Below are 23561 nucleotides of genomic sequence, written 5' to 3'. Positions count from 1 at the left end.
CGGACACGTCCCAGTTTCATGGTGTTTATCTGCTTGTTCATTACCCCACAAATGTTTACAATGTGATCATGACATGCCAGGCCCTAGGATAGGTAAGGAAATATAGCAACGAACAAGACAAACAAGATCAGGGGACTAAGGGACTTGTATCCTAATGGGAGAGGAAGAGAGAAAACAAACACACACCAAATAAATCAATACAGGAGCAAATGAAGATTACAATGGCAAATCATGATAAACGCTACTAAGAAAATGGAGAAGGCAATGGGGTAGGGAACGTTCCATCCAAATATTTTGATTTCCAGGCCCTGCCTTCTGAAAAAAAGCATACGAATAAACAGTATGTGGTGCCTATCCCACATCTCGGGCAGCTGCTTCTAGTTAACCACTGCTGTGTAACAAAACACCCCGAAAGTCAGTGACTAAAAATATCAACAATATTTATTTTACTCGAAAACAGCAGTTTGGGCAAAACTTACTGAGGGGAAGTTCATCTGGCACCATGTGCCCGCAGCTGTGGGGGGAAGCGAAGGCTGACTGCTGGTGCTGGGCTCCTCTGGGGACTGTCTTCTTCACATGCCTGAGGTTGACCCTGGCTGTGAGTGAGGGCTGCTGCTGAGGCTGGGCCTAGCACACAATATGGCTTTTCAATGGGGTAACTTGGCTTCTTCAAGGCTTGGAGCTGAGCTCTAAATCATGAGCCTAATAGAGAACAGACCGGCTAGATATAGTGCCACTTAGCCTGTCCTAGCCCTGCAAGTCCTGTTGTGACGTATCTGCCTCAGGCCTTGCATTAGAGGCGAGTCACCAAGGTGGAATCATTTCCAAGGTGATGGGAGGTAAAGCTCATCTTCCCATAGGAGGAGTGTTAAGATCTGTGCTTGGCTGCACAATACTGGGCACATGGATGCTCCTGCTGGAGCCGGAGAGGTGGGCTCATAAGGTATAACCTCTCCCGGGGGATTTACAAGCAGTTAGTGGTGGCTAGAGGGGTAGGAATGAGTGTGTGTAGGAAAGATGATTTCTTCAGTGGAGAGGCCATGGGTAGGTTGCCCATGTTCCTGTAAACAACCCTTTGCCCATACTCTTCTGAGTAACCCTAATTGAATGCATAAGCTCTTGCATGCAAAAAGCCTAGAAAGTAAGGGGGTGGGGGGGCAAGGGAAGGGAGGGGCAGGGGGTGCAGCTAGCTGGAAATGGGGAGGGGATCGGTGGGAGGGGACAGGAGAGAAAAGGGGATAGTGGGGTTTAATATGATCACAATACACTATCTGCATGTACGCAGATGTCATAATGAAACCCATTATGTGTACTTAATACATGTTAACTAAACGCTTAAAAATAAGAGAACTGCTGGCTGAAATTTCAAGCCCCTCCAAGTATAGAAGATAGGCTCAAGGTCCTATTCCCTGTGGTTTCCTCCTTTAGGTTCCTCTCACGCATACGCTACATAACCAGTCTTCCGGATGTGCTTACTTGCTTTCCATTTACCTGCCTCCGCCGTTGCCTTCAATAGTCTACTCAAAAAATATCTGAGCGCTCCTCAGGCATACATTGCACATCTGCCTAAGGGTCTTCCCCTAGTCTACTTCCGGAACCCTCGGAAAGAGGGGTTGGATTTAGAGAGAAGAGCACCCAGCCAAGTGTTTTGTTATTTCCCACTGAATGATACACAGTGCTGCGTGTCCTTGTCTGCCTTGTCTAAAATTGTTCCCCAATTTCTACTTACCCTTCAAACTCAAGCTCAATCCTGCCTCTCTTTGCCAATCTCCGGCTACAGTGAACTAAACTCAACAGCAGTGGCCACCACCAGCATTTGCCGAATGCTCGCTGTGTGGCAATCTTGTTGGTTTCCATTTCCGTGTGTGTGTGTGTGTGTGTGTGTGTGTGTGTGTGTGTGTGGTGTGCTGCGTGCTGCGTGCATATATGTGTATGATTGTTTACTTGCTGGCACATGTATGTGAACACGCATGTCTGGAAGCCCAAGTTTGATGTTGGGAGTCATTATTCTTCCTTATTCTCCCACCTGACTCGCTGAAGCAGGGTCTCTCAAACCCAGAGCGGCCAATATGACTAATATACATAGCCAGCTAGTCTGAGAGTCCCCTGCCTCTGCTTTTCAAATCTAGAATTTCAGGTAGGTTGCCACACCTGTGCACCATTTACATTGGTTCTGGCGGTGCAAACTCTTGTCTTATACTCGAGTGCAGGCACCTTTAATTCCTAGTCATCTCCTTAGGGTCCCACCCCACCTGCCCCTCCCCCGCCACCCCATTTCTGCTAATTCTTACAGTACTGATTATGTTTGTCCGTGGAACAGATGGAGAAACACAGGCAGAGTTTTCCTCAAGGCAAGCATCTAATACGAGGTGCATTAGGAGATCAAATCTGCCTGTCAGCTGAGGCCAAGCTTTTTCAAAAATGGCTAGCACAAACTCTGCTGGCTACAAAGAGATGAGTAGTGAGTGAAGACAAACTACTGGGTGCTTCCTAAGTTGCACTCAGTGGAATTCCGAGCAGTTGTGGACTTCTCAGAGTGGTGGTGGGAACAGAACTCTAATCTTCTGCAAAAACAGCAGCAAGTGCTCTTGACCGCTAAACCGTCTCCTCAGCCCTTGAAATGGAAGGTCTGCATTTGTCTGTTAGCCTCACCAGGATGTAGGCACACCACCCTCTGAGGCGTATTTATAGGTTCCTTAGCCTTTTCAACTGACAACTGACCAGTCAGGATTTAAGGCCTAGGTGCCATAAAGGGTGTCAGGCAGCTTGTCAGTTCGTCCCCACCCAGCAGTTTTGAAATAAGTACTTATGGAGCTTAGAATAAAAGGCTGTGGGTGTGGCCCAATTGATAGAGTGCCTGCCTAGCATGTAGGAAGCCCTGGGTTTCATCTGGGCTCTCTAGGCAAAATGGTGCAGGGGTGGGGACTCAGGCAGGAGGGTCTGAAATTCAAAGTCCGCTATAGTGCAAGTTCGAGGCCACCTTGGGCTACATGAGACCCGGCTACAAACAAACGAAGACACAAATCTCCCATTCTCTGTATATGTTGTCCTTACAGTGCATTTCTGTTTCTGCACTGCTAGAGTTTGGAGTCATCCCCCTAAAGACCAGAGACATCCTCCCTTCCTGGCATTTGGAAGTGATGAAAATTATGAGGTAGGATGTAGTGAGGGAGCAGCCCTAATCGAGGTGTCCCTTTGCATGAAATCTTGAAAGCGTGTCTCAGTCTCTTTCCTTCTTTTTTGCTTCCTGTCCCAGGCTTTTTGGGGCCCTGGATCATGCCTAAACTCTACAAAGCAATGAGTTAAAATAAATCTTTCTTTTTTAGAAGTTGCTTTATCTCAGGTACTTGTTGTAGCGCTTGAAAAAAGGACCTGATGCAAAGTTGAGTGGGACCCCCTCACACATATGAAAAAAACAAAACAAAAAACAAAAAAGAAAGAATTTTGGTGTGGACTGACCTTGTAACTTGTGTTGACCAGTCCAATAAAGTGAGGAGTGATTGCTGGGTCATCTAAATTCAGGGCTCTGCAAGTTCACCTTCCCTTTTTACAATTCTACCCACGGGGCTGGGATGGAGATCCAAATAGATATGTTGTCTCACAAAGTTAGGCACAGTACATAGTAAACATCTATTAACTGACATATGTTCAAGTCAATTATCTTATTTGACCTGGGAAACCTATGCTTCCATAGGTGACAAAGTATACTTCCCTCCTTATGAAGTTTTTCTTTATTAGGGTGGCCTGTGCTTTCTTTCTATTACTTTCTTTTGTTCTTTTTGTTTGTTTGTTTGCTTGCTTGCTTGCTTCCTTGTTTGTTTGAGGGCCTATGACCTCCACAGCCATGGACTTTTGACCAGGTTGAGATTACAGTATCAGATATGAATTCCCTCCGGTGGAGCTAGTTTCAAATCTAAGCACAAAATAATTGGTTACACCCATAATAACTATGCCACTAATGCACAAGTGGGTACACCTTGTGGCTTGTGTTCCCTTGAGAGGGACTGCCTATTCATTGGCCTACAGAAAGGAAGCAGAGAGAAGGAAGTCACACCTTCCAACACACACACACATACACACACACACAAAGGAGAATGTTTGGGAGGTTTGTTGGAATGATAATAAATATTTATGGACTTTTATGGGTAATAGGACACCTTTAATTTCTTAGTGTTATTTCCCATTAAAAGCTTTTATTTGCTCTTCACGACAAATATTCTTTCCAGCTTTACCTTGTGGCTTTCAAGTTTTGTCTGCAAAAGGCCATAAATGTTGTAATCACTATATGCTTGACATGTCAGTGGCAATTCTGCATTAGTAATTCAAAAGCAGCCCTTAAAGCAATCTATAGATAAATTCATGGAGCTGCATTCCAATAAAGCTTTACTTATAAAACCAGAAAGAGAGCTATAGTTTCCCAGTGTCTGCGGTAGGAGATTGAAATCAGTGATTGTTCTGGTTTCATTACGTTGCTGTGATAAAACACTGAAAGGATTTATCTGGCTTGTATTTGTAGGTCTCAGTCCATCACTGAGGGAAGTCAGGACAGGAACTCAAGCAGAAACTTGAAGTAGAAACTACCGGAGAACCTGCTGGCTGGCTCACAGCCTCATGCTTTGCTGGCACAGGACCACTTGCCCAGGTGAAGGTGCTGCCCACAGTGGGCTAGGCTCCCACATCAATTAACAATCAAGACAATGCCCCCAGACATGTCCATTGACTGATCTGATCTGGGCAGTCTCTCAATGGAGACTCCCTTCTCAGGCAATCCCAGTTTATGTCAAGCTGACAATCAAAGCTAACTACAACAGTAGTAAAAACTTTTTCCAAAGATGGCTTCTAACCTCTCAATGGGCAATTAATATAAGCAACAAAGTATAGGTGAGTTTCAATAACCCTAAACTATTAAAACAAAGAAGACTAAGTTCATTGTGGCCAGAAAAGGGAGGCACAATGCGTAATGTAAGAAACTGTTAAAAAATTAGAATTATATGCAATTTCCAAGTACTGCCTCTCTGCAAGGCTCTCCTGTCTGTGAGAGTTTTGAGTAGAATGGCCATTCTTTCCCACTGATGAACCACAAATGGGCTGAAGATATTTGCATGCCTTTTTTAAATACATAATATATACCAGCACTCTAACCTCTGATTCTTCTTACTAAATTCCATTTAATTTGTCATTAATTAGTAAATTGTTATGTGAAATGCCTGCAAAGCATCTTGGGTGAACGGGCCTTGGTGTGATGATTATTCTTTTGCGAGCTATCTGAAATTGTTATTGCTGAGCAATTTCCATGAAAATAGAAAGGCCTGTGAGCCGTTCTTTTAAAATAAGAATAAAATGAACTAAATGGGGGAGAACAAATAAAGGCAATAATAAATCAAGGACAAAAGACAGGAAACTAGTCTCCCCAAAAAGTGTCTAAGAAGGTACAGTAGTCTCTTGCGGAGGCAGGTGCTTCCTCAGCTCTCCTTGAGGGTGGCAACACAAAAGACTCAAAGGCAAAACCAGAAGGAATCTTGAGAAATTTAGTTAGTATCTGCCTTAAGAATCTTCTGAAGGGTGGGGATGGGGCCTCTGTGGGAGCTGGTTACAGGCAAGGCCTTTCCATCTCTAGGGCACAGAGAGCATGTTAAGCCCCCCCCCCTTCCCCCCCCCCCCCCCGACCCTGCTTTCTTTTCTTCTCCTCTTTCACTTAAAGCCAAAGCAAACTCACCTTCACTTTTGCCTTCACACTGCTTCCCGGGTTAATTCTCCTTTTGGCCTCCTCCGGAACCAAGCCCAGATGAAAGGCGAGCCTCCTCCGCCCCTCTGCCCTCCCTTCCCGGCTGGCCTGCTCCTCTGCTGGGTTTCAATGGCTGATTGAACAGTGTGTTAGGTTCACTGAACTTGGTGTTGGCTTGGGTTCCAAGCAGAGACAAAGTCAGCTTCCAGGACAATTTCCATATGAAAGCAGCTGAGGTCTCTTTTCCCATTTTGGAATTCCAGGCAGCACCCTGGGCCCAGACTCCTGATTTCCCACCCCCATAACCCAACCCAACCCCAATCTCCACCCACTCCAATTTCTCAGCCTGAGGATTCCGACTCTCACTAGTTACTGCAGCCTGAGAGAGCAATCTTGAACTGAAAAAAAAAAAAAAAAAAAAAGAGGAAACTACAGTTGCTTCCTGTTCCCTGGGGTCAGAGGTTGAAGAGTTTGTCTGTAAGGATGTAAATAGGTGTGGGGTATGGGAAATTCTAGTTAGGAGGAGGAGAAAGTGGAAACTCAAAGATTACTAATGCCGCATTGAAGAAAATTATAATTCCCACTGCCAACTATTTAAGAACAAATATAACCCGCTAAGACTTAGCCTGGATGTCTGGAAACTGGGTGTTTCGTCTTTGGTGAACTGCTCCAAAATTCTTGTTTCCTTTCCAAGGTGTGGTTTCATCCATCTAGAAAATGGGTAAGTGAAGGGTTCGTTCATCGGAAGCCATTGAAAGCCTATTAGCAAAGGCTATCCTCAAAGCAGAAGGAACTCATGAAGGCACAGAGCTGTGTGGTTGATGGAACGGGACCGCGGGCTTTCATCACCTTTCACTCTGAACACCTTCAGAACTAAGTAGCAGGCTGGGGGGATGGCTCAGTCGGGGAAAGCACTTACTGTGCAAGGGTGCAAACCAGAGCTCAGATCCCCAGAACCTATACATGTCACTGGACAGTGCTTATGTCTGTAATTCTAGTAGCCATGTAACCAGACATGACGCAGAGACAGGAGAATCCCCCAAAGCTGATGGACTGGCCCTCCTGGCCTGTGGCAAGGGTAAGCAACAAAAAAGGACACTGGCTCAAACAACGTGGAAGTAGGGGGACATTCGGTTGTCTTCTGACCTCCACATAACATGTAGTGCTCATACACACACACACACACACACACACACACACACACACACACACACAGTACACAAACACAGAGGTTTAAAAAATAAAGACACTCCTAGTGTCCAAATGGGCTGTTTTCCACTGGCGCCTCCCATACCTGGTCATCTTGCAGTTACACTTCAAACAATGCTTTGCTTCTCCCTATTATTACAGAGTCTAGAGGGGTCTGGTGGAACACATGCTGCTATTGTTTTCATTACGTCCCCTAAGAATTGCCACTTCTATAATGAGGTGCAACTGTCTGGAGGATGGCTCATACGGCTGTAATACCAAGGCCACCCAATCATGATAGAACCCATGCCTTGGCTGGGAGAACCAACATGGCTTATGAGCACGGGTATATGCATGTGGACATTCGGAGAGCGTTATGCCTATTGTGGTTTATAGACTTCTCTCCCACCCATGCATATTTATGGGTGTACGTGTGCCTCCAGTGTATGTCAGTTCAGGTACTCGTGTACCACAGTGGAAATATAGAGGTCAGAGAACAGCCTAGGTCATTGGTCAGTCTTCCCCTTCCATCTTGCTTAGGACAAAGTCTCATATTGCTCCCTGTGGAGGACATCAGGCTAACCGCCCAGAGAACTTCCTCTTGTCCCTGTCTTCTATTTCTACACACACACACACACACACACACACACACACACACACACACACACACATTGGTTCTGGGGATTTGAACTTGAGTTTTCACATTTGCACAGTGAACAGCTTACCCACTGAGCCATCTCCCCAAACCTAGTATTTTCAGCTGTACTAGTATTTTCAGACATACTTGGGTATGCGTGGATATGTGCTCAGTAAGTGTGTGAGAAATATATGCCAACAGGCTTGCACAATGGGATCTAAATTTGCATAGGTAAGTGGGCATGTGTGTCAGCCAGTGAAGTGGACGAATGTGCAAATCAGGAGGTGGACTGCTGCCAACAGAGGGCCCAGCATCCTCTGGGTTGCCAAAGGCTTTGTTGTAGTTGGTTCCCAGCAGGCTCCAAACCTCAGTCTCTGCCTGGGGATACAGGATGCTCTCCTGAAAGGAGAAATTATTGAAACACTGTTGCAAACCCAAGCTCCTCTAAGCTTTACAGGCCAGGTCCCTGAGAAACAGCCTGGACATCACTGCAGTTGCAAGCCCTAAGCAAAACCACATGTGCTTGTTCAGCCTTGAAATCCAATGGCCTTTGAGCTCTGTTGAAGAATGAAGGAAGAAAATCTGAATTATGCCCCCCTGTTTGGAGCCTGGTGTCATTTATTATGCTGACCAAGTACCTTCTGTGTATGTCATAATAAAATAATCTTTCCTCGTTCTCTACCCCCTTTGGTGTGAGTCTATATGTGGATTGTGTGTTTGTGTGTACATATGTGTGCACATGTGGGTCAAGCATGCCTGTGTACTTGTGAAGGCCGTAGGGGGAGGACATGAGGGACATGCAGTGTCCTGCTCTATAATTCTCCATCTTATTTCCTTGAGACAGTGTCTCTCATTGAAGCTAGTCTGGCAGCTAGCAAGCTTTAGAGATCTTACCATTTCCATCTCTCATCGTACTGGGTTTACATGCACCCATGCCCACGGGTGCTGGGGATTCGAACTCAGGTACTCATGCTTGCACAGCAAATACTTTTACCCACTGAACTACTTCCTTAGCTGTAATCTTTGCTGATCATATCTGCAGACACTGCATTACCCTGCACTGGGCCTCTGTGATGAATTCATATGTAGATGGACGACGACACAGAGGAAAAGTTTAAGTATTTCAACAGTGTCAATATTGATCACCCAATAGATTAAGAGACAGCGAGGAGGAGTTTCTTCAGAGGATCAAATTCTGCCCCCCACCCTTTGGGTCGTGGCTGGCAGCGACAGACAGACATTTATCAATGCAGTAATTTCAGCTCTGGAGTAAAGGGTCTCTCTTCTCAGTGATTGTGCGTCTAACAAATCAGTGCATTTTGTCCTTAGATTTACTCTGTGACGACATTTTTGGCAGCAGCATTGCCGGACTGTGGGATAAGATGTGGAAAAGGTCCAGAGAAGGATTTCCCACCCCCAGCTGCTGCGCATTGAACTGCATTGTCCTGAGAGAGATGGTGATGATTAATGATGTTCAGGACCCCGGGACCCACTCTGCCCTTCCCCCTCTCCCGTTCCATAGGCTTCTATGACAGGAAGAATGATTTACAGGCTAGTTGAGGGTAACAGATATCAGGTCTTAGATCCAATATAGTTTAGTGTCTTTATGCATGCGTGTGTGTGTGTGTGTGTGTGTGTGTGTGTGTGTGTGTAGACATGTTTATGACACTGTATGTGTGTCAACTTCAGAGGGCAATGTCAGGTGTAGGTCTTCACTTTCTACTTTGTCTGAAACAGTCTCTTGGGTTGTTTATTTGTTTGCCCTCTGCATGTCAGCCTAGTTAGCTGGTGAGCTGTGGGGGAGTCTCCCATCTCTGCCTCCCACCTTACTGTAGGAATGCTGCGTTGTAGATGCCCAATAGTACATCTGGCTTTACTTGAGTCCTGGGGATTTGAACTCAGGTCCTCATGCTTGCATAGCAACCACTTTACCCATTAAGTCATCTCCAAGGTTATCTAACATTTTGAAATAGGGTCTTTGAGGTAGGTAGAATAGACAACTAGCTCTAGGGATCCACATGGCTTTGCCACCCACCAGCCCTCCTAGTCCTGGGATTACAGATTACACTAAAAAGCAGTTTGTATGTGGGTGCTGGGATCTAAACCAAACCCTTTGCTTGTGGAGCGTGCCTTTCCTAAACCACCCCCCAGCCATAGTTTACTGTATTATAAATAAATGGTTAGAGCCTTGCTTTGGGCACTTCCACCGATATCTTTTCACATTTTATTCTGCACCATCTGTCTCAGCTCCAGACCCAGACCTTGCTTGTTTTGCTTTGTCCCTGGACCCTTCTGTCAGCCTGCACTCTGGCTGCTGAGACCTACTTCATGCACTTGCATGGAGTGCTTTGCTGCTGTGGTCTCTGCACTTCCTCCTTTGGTGAGTCTCACTCCCCTTCCTGCTTAGTCTATGCCAGGGGCTCTCTGGAGCATCCTTCTCATGATAGGACCCACCCAGCATCCCTGCTGGGTTCTCATTAGTTCCAGAGAAGGAAGCCCCACTCTTGGCCAGCTCCAGCTGTGCTCCGAGAACCCGGTGCAGGAATGGGATTTAATGGGAAGTAAAAGGGAAGACTCTTCTGGCTTATTGACTGCCTTACCCTGTGCCAGGAAGCACTGTGCAAAGAAGCCCTGTGTGTGTGTGTGTGTGTGTGTGTGTGTGTGTGTGTGTGTGTGTGTGTGTGGCTACCTGGCATTGTCTGCAGGATGTGCGGGCTCCCTGTAATCCCAGCACTGTGGACGGAGTGAGGCTTGCTCAGAGACCGGAGGGTCACTGGGGATTGCTGGCTGCCTATCCAGCCCCAAGCATCGTGAGAGACTCTGTCTTAAAGAACTAAGGCAGAAACCGAGAGAACAGGACATTCAGTGGCCTCTGCATGCATATTCACAGGCATGTGAATCCACATACCACATGTATCTAGTTGGGGACAGGCCATATGGTCAACGTTCAGCCATCTTGTCAGAGCCTACACCTTTAGGCTCCTATTTCTCCAACAGTCTGTCATTTACCAGAAACCAGCTGACCCTGTCATGGTTCGGCAGTTAGACTAAAGATAAGATTTAGATGGAGCCCTCCTGTTGTAGTTTAGCAGTTAGATTAGATAAAGATAGCAAAATATTCGGTGTGGCAGAACGTTGTGACCTGCTTAGAATTCCTCACATCTTGAGATAGCCTGCAGCTGGGTTGCCATAGCAATATGCTTCCTTGCCCCCTGCCTTATAAAACCTTCTACTTGAAAAATAAAATTTGAGAGCTTCATCAAAAACTTGCTCTCCTTTTTTGTGTCTTGTGTTCTGTCCCTATACAGGAAAATTCTCCTCCCTAGCGTTAGTCGAACCCCGGCAGGGCGGGTGAACATCTCACACAAATACACAACTCTCACACATACACACTAATAAAATAAATGAGAAAATACATCAAGGTGAAGAGTAACTATGAAAGACAGCCAACGATAACCTCTGGCCACTGCATACACCCACACACATGTACCTATCTATGAACAAATTTTTATGTGCATGGCCATCACAGGTACCCACACACATATGCACATAGACACAACTAAAAAGAAAAAAAACAAGGAATACTGTGTTTCATCTCTCACTGACTGAACTGTTTTCTTCTCTTTTACTCCTTTCAATAATGCTAAAGCCAGGCACAATAGGATTTTCTCAGCATTTATATCTGCGGGGCTTTGTGCTAATTCAAATGGTTTATGCTATTTCCTTAAATAAAAAAAAAATGGCACATAAAACCTACCTTTTAAAAGCGTGCAAATCAGGCAGAAGCCTTTAATCCTGGCACTCAGGGAGGCAGAAGCAGGTGGATCTCTGTGAGTTTGAGGCCAGCCTGATCTACCAAGGGAGTCCAGGACAGCCAAATCTACACAGAGAAACCCTGTCTCAAAAAAACAAAAAGTAAAAATCCAGTAAAGTGCACAACTGAGGGACTCATGAGGTTGTTTACAGCAACCTCACAACCTGAATTGGATTCCTGGAACCCACAAGGTAGAAGAAGATGAGATTACTGTAAGTTGTCCTCTGACACCTGACACTTGGGTGCACTTGCACGCATGCGCACACATGCACACACAAACACACACAGTGTCAGAGAATTTAAAAGTCGGTGCTTTTAGAAAGTTATACAATTTCTATGTCTATTGCTTATCTCATTAAATAACACTTTTATAGGCACCTCTCCCTCAGAAAACTACACTCTTATTTATGTGAATGCAAACATGCTAGAAACATTTCATAGTCATAAAATTATGCTATATGTGGCCTTTAAGAACTCCTGTGTATGTGAGTGTACATGCCAAAGAACATGTGTAGAGATCAGAGGACAACAGTCCTGATCTTTCACTTATTTTGAGACAGGATCTTCTTGCTTCAGATATATACACAAAGCTGACTGGCCTGTAAGAGTCTGAGAACTCTCTTGTTTCCACCATACGTCTCCCCAAAGTAGTAATAGGGTGCCAAGTGTGTGCTACCATGTCTGGCTTTATATGAATTCTCTGCTCTCCAGTCCTCATGCTTACACAGCAAGTATTTTACCCACTGAGGCATCTCCCAAGCCTGCATCTCCCAACCCTGCATCTCCCAGCCCTGCACCTCCCAGCCCTGCACCTCCCAGGCCTGCATCTTCCAGCCCTGCACCTCCCAGCCCTGCATCTCCCAGCCCTGCATCTCCCAGCCCTGCACCTCCCAGCCCTGCATCTCCCAGCCCTGCATCTCCCAGCCCTGCACCTCCCAGCCCTGCACCTCCCAGGCCTGCATCTCTCGCCAGGCCTGCATCTCCCAGCCCTGCACCTCCCAGCCCTGCACCTCCCAGCCCTGCATCTCCCAGCCCTGCATCTCCCAGCCCTGCACCTCCCAGGCCTGCATCTCCCAGCCCTGCACCTCCTAGCCCTGCATCTCCCAGGCCTGCATCTCCCAGCCCTGCACCTCCCAGGCCTGCATCTCCCAGCCCTGCACCTCCCAGCCCTGCATCTCCCAGCCCTGCATCTCCCAGCCCTGCACCTCCCAGCCCTGCATCTCCCAGCCCTGCACCTCCTAGCCTTGCATCTCCCAGGCCTGCATCTCCCAGCCCTGCACCTCCCAGGCCTGCATCTCCCAGCCCTGCACCTCCCAGCCCTGCATCTCCCAGCCCTGCATCTCCCAGCCCTGCACCTCCCAGCCCTGCATCTCCCAGCCCTGCACCTCCCAGCCCTGCAATATGTATGCTTTTGTATTTGACTCCTCCTTCCACTTAGCATTGCTTAGTTTTCAAAGTTCATTCACATTGCAGCGTGTTATCTGTACTCTGTCCCTTTCTAGTGTATCTTCAAATCTTACCACCATTTTCCTACTGCTTCACCTTTTCCTGTAGAGGAAAACAAATGTCTGTGCAGCTGGCTAGGGCACAAACATAGAACAATGAAAGGATTGCCCCTAAGTCTGGCTTGGCTGCGCTTGTGTTTTAACTGCTGACTTCATACAGCCCAAACTCACCTGGGAATAGTCTTAAAGAGGAATTGCCTAGATTAGATTGGACAGTGGGAGTGTCTCTGGGTTGGGGTTCTTTCTTTCTTTCTTTCTTTCTTTCTTTCCCTTCTGTCTTGTTATTTGATGTTGAAAGACTCATGCCAATGTGGGAAGGACCATTTTATAGGCTGGACCCTGACTTACATAAGAGTGAAGAGAGCTAGCTGAACAGAAGCAGCAAAGCAGTAGGGATGCCTATCTTCTCTTGATGCCCTTGACCGTGAAATTGATGGGATGGGGCACTTGAGATAGTCCCTGCCTTAACTTCCCTTCAGTGATGGAATTGAAGTGGGCTGAAGTAAACCCTCTGTCTGCTAAGTTGCTCATTGTCAGGATATTTCATCATAGCAACAGAAATGGAACCAGGACACCACACAGGGCCACTGAGTTCATTGCTTACATATGGAGTGTATGTAGAGGGCTACCTACAGGAGCATGAGGAACACAAACCACCCCATCATGGTTGACAACATCACGACAGTTGCATCAAGAAGTCTGTTTTTTAGCCAACCTTCTATTTTCTATTTTCTGTATCTCCAATTGCAGGTGGCAAGGACAGGAAGAAACCACAGCTTAATCTCAGGTGAGGGGCCTGTGGTCCTCCCTCCTACTAGGAGTCTCAACAGCTCCATTACCGTAGATCCAGCTACTTTGATATCTGTCTGTTCAGTTATTGCTGGCGCCACTGGGCCAAGGGAGTCTCTACGCCACGTTGATGAAACTCATGTCAATGCGCAGGCAGTGGTCCTCAACCTTCCTAAGGCTGAGACCCTTTAATACAGTCCCTCATGTTGTGGTGACTGCTAACCATAAAATTATTTCTGTTACTATTTCATAAGGTTCATTTTGTGACAGCCACTGATCATAATGTAAATCACTGTGTTTTCTGACGGTCTTAGGCATCCCCTGTGAAAGGACTGAGCACCACTGCTCTAAGGAAAAGAAGCTATGCTTCTTCAGCAATCCAGACTTTGCTCCACAATCCCCAGTCAGGAGCTTCACCCTCAACCTTGAGCCCTCTAGTGGCCTCCTTGGCCTTAGCAATTTTACATAACCTGAGTCCAAGGTCTGGCCAAAGAAGGGAAATTGGGGAGACAAACCATTTGCTGAGGGGGCACCTGATGGTGTTTCTCTGAAGGCACATGTGTTCCTTTAACCCTCCTCCATATTTTCCATCCTTGTTGACCAGAGGTACCAGAAACAAAGGGCTCTGTGGACTCAGGAAGCCTAAAAGCTTATCCAGCAGCAAATAGGCCTCAGTGCCCCTCTCCTGTCTCTACTCCTTACAGCTCTGGTATTACAGTGCACATAGGGCCACATCTGGCTTCTTACAGGGCTGCTGGCATTTGATCTCAGGTCTTCACACTTGCATAGCAAGTGCATTTACCTGCTGAGCTATCTCCCCAGCCCTCCCTGATGCTAAAAAAACAAAACAAAACAAAACAAAAAACAAAAACCCATTTTGCCTTTTCAATCTATACTCAAGAATAAAACTTAGTTCAATTTAGCTTGCTTGCTCTGCGCTAAAACATAGATTGTCACTGCAAGGTCAGTTTCCAAACTAGGAGGTTGCTGCCTCTTCTCAGATCCTTAAGAGGAGCTTAGCCAATGTTATTTTACAACTAGGACTTTGCTGCCGCAAGCCTGTGTTTCATTTTTGCTGCTGGTGTTCAACAATCTAATACTAGTATTTCTGGTGAAATTTAATAAGTTACCTTGCCTCTAGGAAGATGTCATCATGTCAGTAAAAATCCTCATTGTCTGTTTATGTTCTTTGTGCTGCTCGGTCGCTGAGTTCATACTGTCCTTCGGGGGCAGGGGAAGTGCGCGAGGACAGATGTGCTCACACAGTGTTATGTACACACAGGCGCGACCTGTCATTGTAGGAGAATGCTCACAAGTGCAAATGGTTGCACAGGGAGACCCACTTGCTTGCCTGGGGAGATCCAGATGTCTGCCTTGCTGCAGGGTGGGGTGCAGGGATGAGGATGAGGTGTACACCGTGACACACGCCCCTTCCCTGGGCAGCGGCGTGGGATTCTGTCATTAACCTTTGCATTCCGGGCATCCTCTTGGAGGGCACTGCCTAGGGATGTGAGCCTGAACTGTTCACACCAGGCAGAGAAATCTCACCCATATGTTTCTGATTCATTTACAGTCATCAAAAAAAAAAAAAAATGTGGTTTTTAAAGAGGGAAGGGACAGGTACTGAGTGCTCTAGGCTGTCTCTCCAGCTCGCTCTCTGCTCCCAAGAATGGACATGTCCCCTTTGCCAAGAGAAAACAAGTTCAGACTGTGGAATCCTCCACCCCAGAGGCCAAAGCAGCAGGGAGGCACACACAGGCAGCTCCCCTGCCAGCAGGAGGTGACTCCCAACAAAGCTTCCTGGAGCTGAAACAGAAACTGGGAGCTGTCTTCTGCCCTCGCAGAGGCTGTAGCTCAGTGATAACATGGCCTTTTCCTTTCTACTTTTATTTTCCCCTCCTCTTGTGGGCTATCCTAGGGGCAGGAGCATCAGTCCCCTGCTCAGCTTGCTGCTTTAAACCCTTCCAGGCTGCTATTGCTCCCCGCCTTCCTTCACAGGAGCTTCTCTGGAGCCAACCCACTTAATTCTTTTGTCCCTCATTTTTATTAACTGACATATTGAAAACTCTCTCAAATCCTTATTGTCTTGTAAGGCATTTGGCTCAATAACCGTGGGTCCTGTGGTTGGAGAGACAGCTCAGGTCTCGAGAGCTGTACGGTTCATGCACTGATCCTGCAAAGGACCCAAAGGACCGGAGTTTGAGTCTCGGTGCTCAACATCAGGCGGCTTACAACTGTCTGCAACTCCCGATCCAGAGGTTCTGAAGACTCTTCTGGATTCCATAGACACAAGTATTCATGTGTGCGCGCACACACACACACATACACACACTAATAATAATAATAGTAATTATTATTATAGCAATAAATTTTGTAATAACAGTTGTGGATTTTCACCTCCAGTGAACTGGCCTAGGTCTACTGGGCACTAGTCTACTATACTGATCTTTTCTTTCTTTCTTTCTTTCCTTCCTTCCTTCCTTCTTTTTTAACGTGAGACAGAGAGCCCAGGCTGTCCCCCACATTACAATAGTGTAGCATCTATTCACAAGTCCAGGTTAAAGTGCATCACTGTGGGGAAAGTCAAGCAGCAGAAACTTGAAGTAGCTTGTCCCACCACAGGCAAGATCACAGAAAAATGAATACACGCATCCTTATGAGTCAGCTTGATTTTTATTTTTTAGATTTATTTATTATTATGTATACAGTGCTCTGCCTGCAGGTGCACCTGCAGGCCAGAAGAGGGCATCAGATCACATCATAGATGGTTGTGAGCCGCCATGTGGTTGCTGGGAATTGAACTCATGACCTCTGGAAGAACTGCCAGTGCTCTTAAGCGCTGAGCCATCTCTCCAGTCCCTCCAGGTTGATTTTTTTAAAAACTATTTTTAGGCCCCCTAACCAGGGAGTGGTGCTGTACATTTTCACTAGCTCTTGCTATGGAGGTTAACTGAGACCAGCTGTTCCACCACCAGATGTGCCTGCAAGCCAGTCTGATGAAGACAACCCCTCATTGGGACTGTCTGCTGGCATGATTATAGACCCTGTCAAAAGGTGAAAACTGACCATCCCTGTAACTGAAGGTGCCCTCGGACTGTTCTGCCCCTCCTGCCTCCACTTCCCTAGTGCTGGAATTACAGGCGAGTGCTGCCATGCCTGCTTTCATGAATGCTGGAGATCAAACCAGGGGTGCCTGCCTGCTAGGCACAAACTCTACCACCTGAGCTACATCCTCAGCCTTTCTGTGTGCTTTTCTGGTCTGTTCTGTGGTTTTCAGTTTTAGCGCTCCCAGACATTGTCGCTGAGTCCAGTCCCTGTTACGTCATCATTTCCCAGCCAAGTGGAGTCTCTGACTGGGGTGGCTGTTGCATCCTGGGGAAAAGAGAAGCTTCAGAGGCCACAGACCAGAAAAATAATCCCAACGGCCCCCCACTTCCATTTGTACGGTCTTAATCTTCTGTTCTCTCTTCTAAGATCTTAAGGTTACAAGGCCCAGCTCCAAGGGTTGCGACGGGAACTTTAGACAGTGTTGCTCAGTGTGGTGACAAATACTCATGTAATCCCATGACTGGGGATGAGGGGTGTGGAGAGAGACAAGAGGCCCCTCAAGGCTCAGTGGCCAGCCCAGCCCAGCCTAGCCTATGGGATAAATAACAAACTAGTGAGAGACTCAGTCTCAAAACAAACAGGTGACGGATGCCCAAGGGGTAACATTTGTGCTTGCCTTCTGGCCACACCCATACCCACCCATAAACACACACGAGTATCATGCTTGTCAACATGGCCTAACACAGTGCCTGAGGAGAGGAGGGACAGTTCCATATTGATTACTATCAATGTCCTTCAGCCAAAGGAGGTACCGCAGCCAAAATGGAGGCACCGTACCCAAAATGGAGGCAAGCTAGTTGGATGTAGAGCTCACTGCAGAAGAGATGGCACAGACACATGGAGTACCTCTGTGAAACATGCTTCTGGAGCTGGGCAGACGGCTCAGTTGACAAAGTGCTTGCTGAGCAAGCATCAGGACCTGAGTTCAAGCCAACTGAATCCAGGTCTCTCACTGTACCCAGCACTCCCCATGGGGTAGCCCGGCAAATCCCATGAATCTGCCTTTTCTCTTCTCTGCCTGGTGCTGTCATTTCAGGTGTGTGCTAGCATGCCTGGCTTCTTCCTGGGTGTTGGGGATTCTAACTCACCACCTTCCCTCGTGTTTTCTGGTTGGCACTTACTGACTGAGTCCTCTCCCCAACCTCCCCTATTTGGCAGTAGGTTATTTATGTATTTATTTTTAAAACCACACACATACAAACACACAGACACACACACACAGACACAGATAAGCACACACACACAGACACAGATAAGCACACACACAGACACATACACACATACACAGACACAGACACACAGACACAGATACACACATAGACACAGACACACAGATACACATACACACATACACAGATACACACACACATACACACACGCACGCACATGTGGAGCATATGTGGAGCATATGTGGAGGTCAGAGGAGGACAACGTGTAGAAATATGTTTTCCTCTTCCATCATGTGTGTTCCAGAGACTGGACACAGGTCCTCAGGCATCAAGCACCTTTACCTGCATGTGTCTATTCTTGTGGCGATGCCACTGAGTTCCAAATACCATAGCTTCACATCATGCATAGAGGTACTTATTAAGCATTTGTTCATTTTTATTGTCTTGCCAGAGTGTATTTTCCAAGACTATTCATTACCATTGGTCACCAGCAACTCTTTATTCTCTAAGGTTCCTGTTTTTAATCTTCCCTTATGAGTCATTTCCTTCCCATCGACATTTCAAAAATCACACGGATGGGAGGCTGGAGACAGGACTCAGACAGCTGAGAGGTTAGGGATGCTTCTGACTTCCCGAGGACTTGAGTCCAGTTCTCAGGACCCAAGTCAGGGGTCCACAGCTTCCTATAGCTTCAGCTTTAGAGGAATCTGATGCCCTCTTCTGGGTTCTCCAGGCACTTCAGTCATATGCACTTGCACATACATACACACACACACACATACACATACACACACACATAAACACAAACAAACAAACACACACATAAACACAAACAAACATACACACACACATACAGACACATATACACAAACACACACACATACACACATACACACACACATACAAACACATATACACAAACACACACATACACGCACATATACATACAAACACAAACACACACATACACTCACAAACACACATACACACACAAACGCAAACAAACACACACACACATACAAACACATATACACAAACACGCACATATACACACAAACACAAACACACACATACACTCACAAACACACATACACACATACACACACAAACACAAACACAGACACACATACAAACACATATACACAAACACACACATACACATACACAAACACACACACATACAAACACATACACACAAACACACACACATACACACACACACATACACACACACATAAACACAAACAAACAAACACACACATAAACACAAACATACACACACACATAAAAACACATATACACAAACACACACACATACACACATACACACACAAATGCAAACAAACACACACACACATACAAACACATATACACAAACACGCACATATACACACAAACACAAACACACACATACACTCACAAACACACATACACACGTACACACACAAACGCAAACAAACACAGACACACATACAAACACATATACACAAACACACACATACACATACACAAACACACACACATACAAACACATACACACAAACACACACACACATACACACACACACACACACACACACACACACACACATACATAAGGAGAAAGCAAACAAGACTGATGGTCAGGGAGAAAGCCCAGTTGGTAAAGTGCCTGCCTTGCAAACAGTAGAACCTGATCTTGATCCCCTAGAACACACATAAAACATGCTGGGTGTGGTGACGACCGCTTGGAGCCCTGGCACTGAGGAGGCAAGGACGCATGGACGAGAGCATTCCTGGAGCTCACTGACCAGCCAGCCTAGCCTAATTGATGGTTTCAGTCCAATGAGACGTGCTGAAAACAAAACAAAACAAAAGAACAACAAACAAAAAAGGTGGACAACTCCTTAAGCAAATACATCTGAGGCTCTCCTCTGGCCTCCGCACGCACATGGGTGTGCACACACCTCCAAGAATTTCTGCCTTCCCCATATAGACACATGGACACACACGCACGCGTGCACACAAAATAAAGTAAAATAAATAAAATAAAATTTAATTTCTGCTTTGACTTTAGACCTGTAACTGACAGTGGCTAACCACAGACTGAAGCTCCTAGGAGGTGCTCATTCTTAGCTTTCACCTGCTGAAAGTTTCTGAAATGTATTTATTTAATGTTTGAGGAGGGGGCATGCGTCCTAGAGATTGAGTTCCAGCTCTGGCTTCTGGCTTGGCTGTAGGAGCTGTCACCTGCAGAGTCATCTCGCTGGCCCACTCCCCCTCTTTAACATGGAACTACACCAAGGCCATTCTAAGACTCATTTTCTTCCCCTTCTTAATGGGAACGGTAGCATTTGCCTTAACTCTTTCCCCCCAAAACAAAATGGCATTTGTTAATTATGTGTGTATGTGTGTGCCTACGCACAGGCCACCATGTCATGTGGAGGTCAGAGCACAAAACCCGTGGGAGTGGGTTCTCTTCTTTCCCCGTGTGGGTTACTGGGACTTGAACTCAGGTCTTCAGGTTTGGTGGCAAGCACTTTTACCTGCTGAGCCATATACTGGCCCTGGCCTTTCTGTTTTGTAGTGAGGAGTGCTCATTGTCAGCTATACTTGGCCTAAAGTGCTTAAGTAAGTAAAAGACGATGCCCACCCCCCCCACCCCCCATACAACACTTAGCGCTGCTGTCACGCTTCTCCTCATTGAGGCCAAAGGGAAGCTCGCACAGCAGCCAGGGGGCGGGCAGTGCCTGGACCTCAAGGCTGAGGGGCTGGAGTCTACAATCTGGGACCAGCATGTGGCCGATGGCTTTCCTCCTCCTCCTCCTCCAGTGCCTTTATTGTATCCATCCAGAGCTCCAGCTGTGGAGCAACCACTTCAAATGAGCCAGGGCAGCGTGCATCAGCAACCCGAGAGCACAGGCGTTCTGCGAAGTGATGGAAATAAATACAGAGTTTTCTAGAAGGGGAATGAAAGGAAAGACTCTCACTTTCACTCAGTTATCACTTCAGGGGCTGTCTAGGTGACCTGAGAAACTCCCTTCAAGACTCCAGACGGCATCTCCATTGTCAAAGCCCACTTCTCATTGGCTGAGGGAGAGCTGCCCTTCTTAGCTCTCACATCGTTCAAAGCCTAAACACACAGGGAAGAGGCACTGATATTTCTTTTTTAAAAAATGTATATGTGTGCACATGTGTTCACGGGTCTGAGTATAAGCCACAGCATGCTTGTGAAGGTCAGAGGTCAACCTTGGGTGTTGGCTACTGCCGTCAGCCATGTTTGAGAGAAGGCCTTTTGCCCTTGCTTCGAGAGGCTCTTCTGGGACACGGGGATTTCTGACATGTCCCACTGCATCTGGATTTACTTGGGTCAGAGGAGCCGAACTCATTTCCTCACGCTTGTGTGACAAGCACTTTACCCGTTGAGCCATCTTCCTCAGTCAGACAGGCGGATCTGTACTGCAGGTTAAGCTCTTCATTAGCTCTGACATAAATATTATGACACTGCCACATATTTAGTAGTGGATAATGAGAATACAGTTCCTAAATCTTAGGTGTGACCTGGGGTGACTCTTGTGGAAACCTTTAATATAAAGCAGATATTCTGCATGTGAAGATGAACATGAATAAATACAGCTACAAACAATGGACACTACAGAGACGTGATGTGCACAATAGGGAGCGAGAAATGAGCTTTTCAGTACTGGTATGATTGACATCTTTTTGTGTCCACTCATATATATATATATATATATATATATATATATATATATATATATATATATATATATATTTTTTTTTTAAAGATCTTTGTAGTACTACAGAGAATAGCAAGGCTTTTTCTAGCAGTGCTGATGGAGATGTTAAAAGACAGAGTTCTGGAAGCTTCAAGTCAACTGTTCGCAAAGACAAAGGACGAAACGAAATACGTTTGCAACTTGCCGTTCTTCCAAGATGTTTCCTTGCAAGACTTCCCCCACGCAGAGGTATCTAAATGATAAATCTTCCCACAGCCGCAGGTGGGAGGTGTGCAATCCAGGACTCTGTAAATGTTTCCAGGAGGCTCCCATGGAGCTCTGAAGCAGCCGAGAGTGGCCCAAGCGGCCCAGCTCCTGAGCTCAGGCCAGGCTAGTGTCGGAGCTGACTCATCTTTCCTTCTTGGTCTCTTTAATTTTTTTCTTTTCGTGTCTTTCATGTGGGTTTCACATCTGGAGTTATCCACTTTCCTCGCTATCCCCAAGGATTAGAGTTTCAAATCTGACTGCTTGTCTGCCTTCATTATTTCCGTGTGTGTGTGTGTGTGTGTGTGTGTTGTGTGGTTGTGTGAATATACATATAGGTGTATGTGTCTGGAGGTCAGAGGTCATCTGGCTAGCTTTCCTCAGGCACTGTCTGTCTTGTGTGCATCGTAAGTACACGTGTGTAGAGACCTGAATAGGTAGGCGTTGTGTGTCAGAATCTATCGCTCTCTATTCGCTAGAGCTAGAGTCTCTCGCTGAACCTAGCCCCACTGAGCCTCCTGTCTCTGGACCATTCTCTGGGGTCACGGTCATGTATGACCATGCCTGGCTATTCATATGGATGTGGGGAATTTCAACTCAGATCCTCGTGGGTGCACATCAGATGCTCTTACCCACTGAGGCATCTCCTCAGCCCCTATGGTAAGTTTTGAGACAGAGCCTCTCGATGGTCTGGAACTCACCAAGGAGGCTGGCTGACCAGAGTACCACAGGGATCCTCTGGTTCCCCAGTGGTGAAATTATAAGTGTGTGTCTAGCTTTTTTTTTTTTTTTTTTTTTAAATATGTGAGTTCTGGGGATTAAAGTGTGGTCCTCATATTTGCAAGGCAAGCACTTTACCAACGGAGCCTCCCCAGCCCTAAAGATATATTTCCTAAGCGTTACTACTGACATTAACAACAGTAAAGTATCCCACCTTGACAGGGAAATTTATTGCTATGGTAAAGAATGACAGAAATGAATGAAGGAGGGGGGAGGGGAAAGAAAGACAAAAGAAATTTCAACACTTGCAACAATCTCTTGAGATGTTTCAGCCTTGAAACTTAATAGCACACCTTTCAAAAACCACAAGCTCTTTATCAGGTTTATAATGGATCATTTTTGCACCCCAGTTTATTTTTTTTTTAAATACTATTTTAATTTGTAAATCAGTGTTTCCTTCAATGCCAATGAATACAGTTTCCTTTTCACTGACGACAGTGGATTAAAAAAGAAAATCACATGAAAAATTGATTGATTTTTATCACACTGAACTGGTGAATCTAAGCTATCAAAACACACTTTATCTCAATAATTGCTCTCATACTGGGCACACGAGACATGTTGTTAATGAAATATTGAAAGACACGGACAGATTTAAGTTCAGGGGACTGGGAGCAGAAAAGCACAAAGGCAGCTCAGAAAGGTAAGAAGAAGTTGTTTCTTTTTAATTAACTGTAAAAATTTTTATATTTTTATGTGGGTGTGTGTATTTGTGTTTGTATGTGTGTTTCTGTATGGATATGTGCATGCAGGTGCTTGCAGACGCCAGAAGAGGGTGCTGTAGCCTCTGGAGCTGAAATTGCAGGTGGTTGTGAACTGTCTGACTTGAGTGAGAACTGACCCAGAATGCCTGCAGGAACAGCAAA

The sequence above is a fragment of the Acomys russatus genome, chromosome 6 (assembly GCF_903995435.1).
Source record: "Acomys russatus chromosome 6, mAcoRus1.1, whole genome shotgun sequence".
Classification (NCBI taxonomy): Eukaryota; Metazoa; Chordata; class Mammalia; order Rodentia; family Muridae; genus Acomys; species Acomys russatus.
This window is presented reverse-complemented; position numbering follows the sequence as displayed.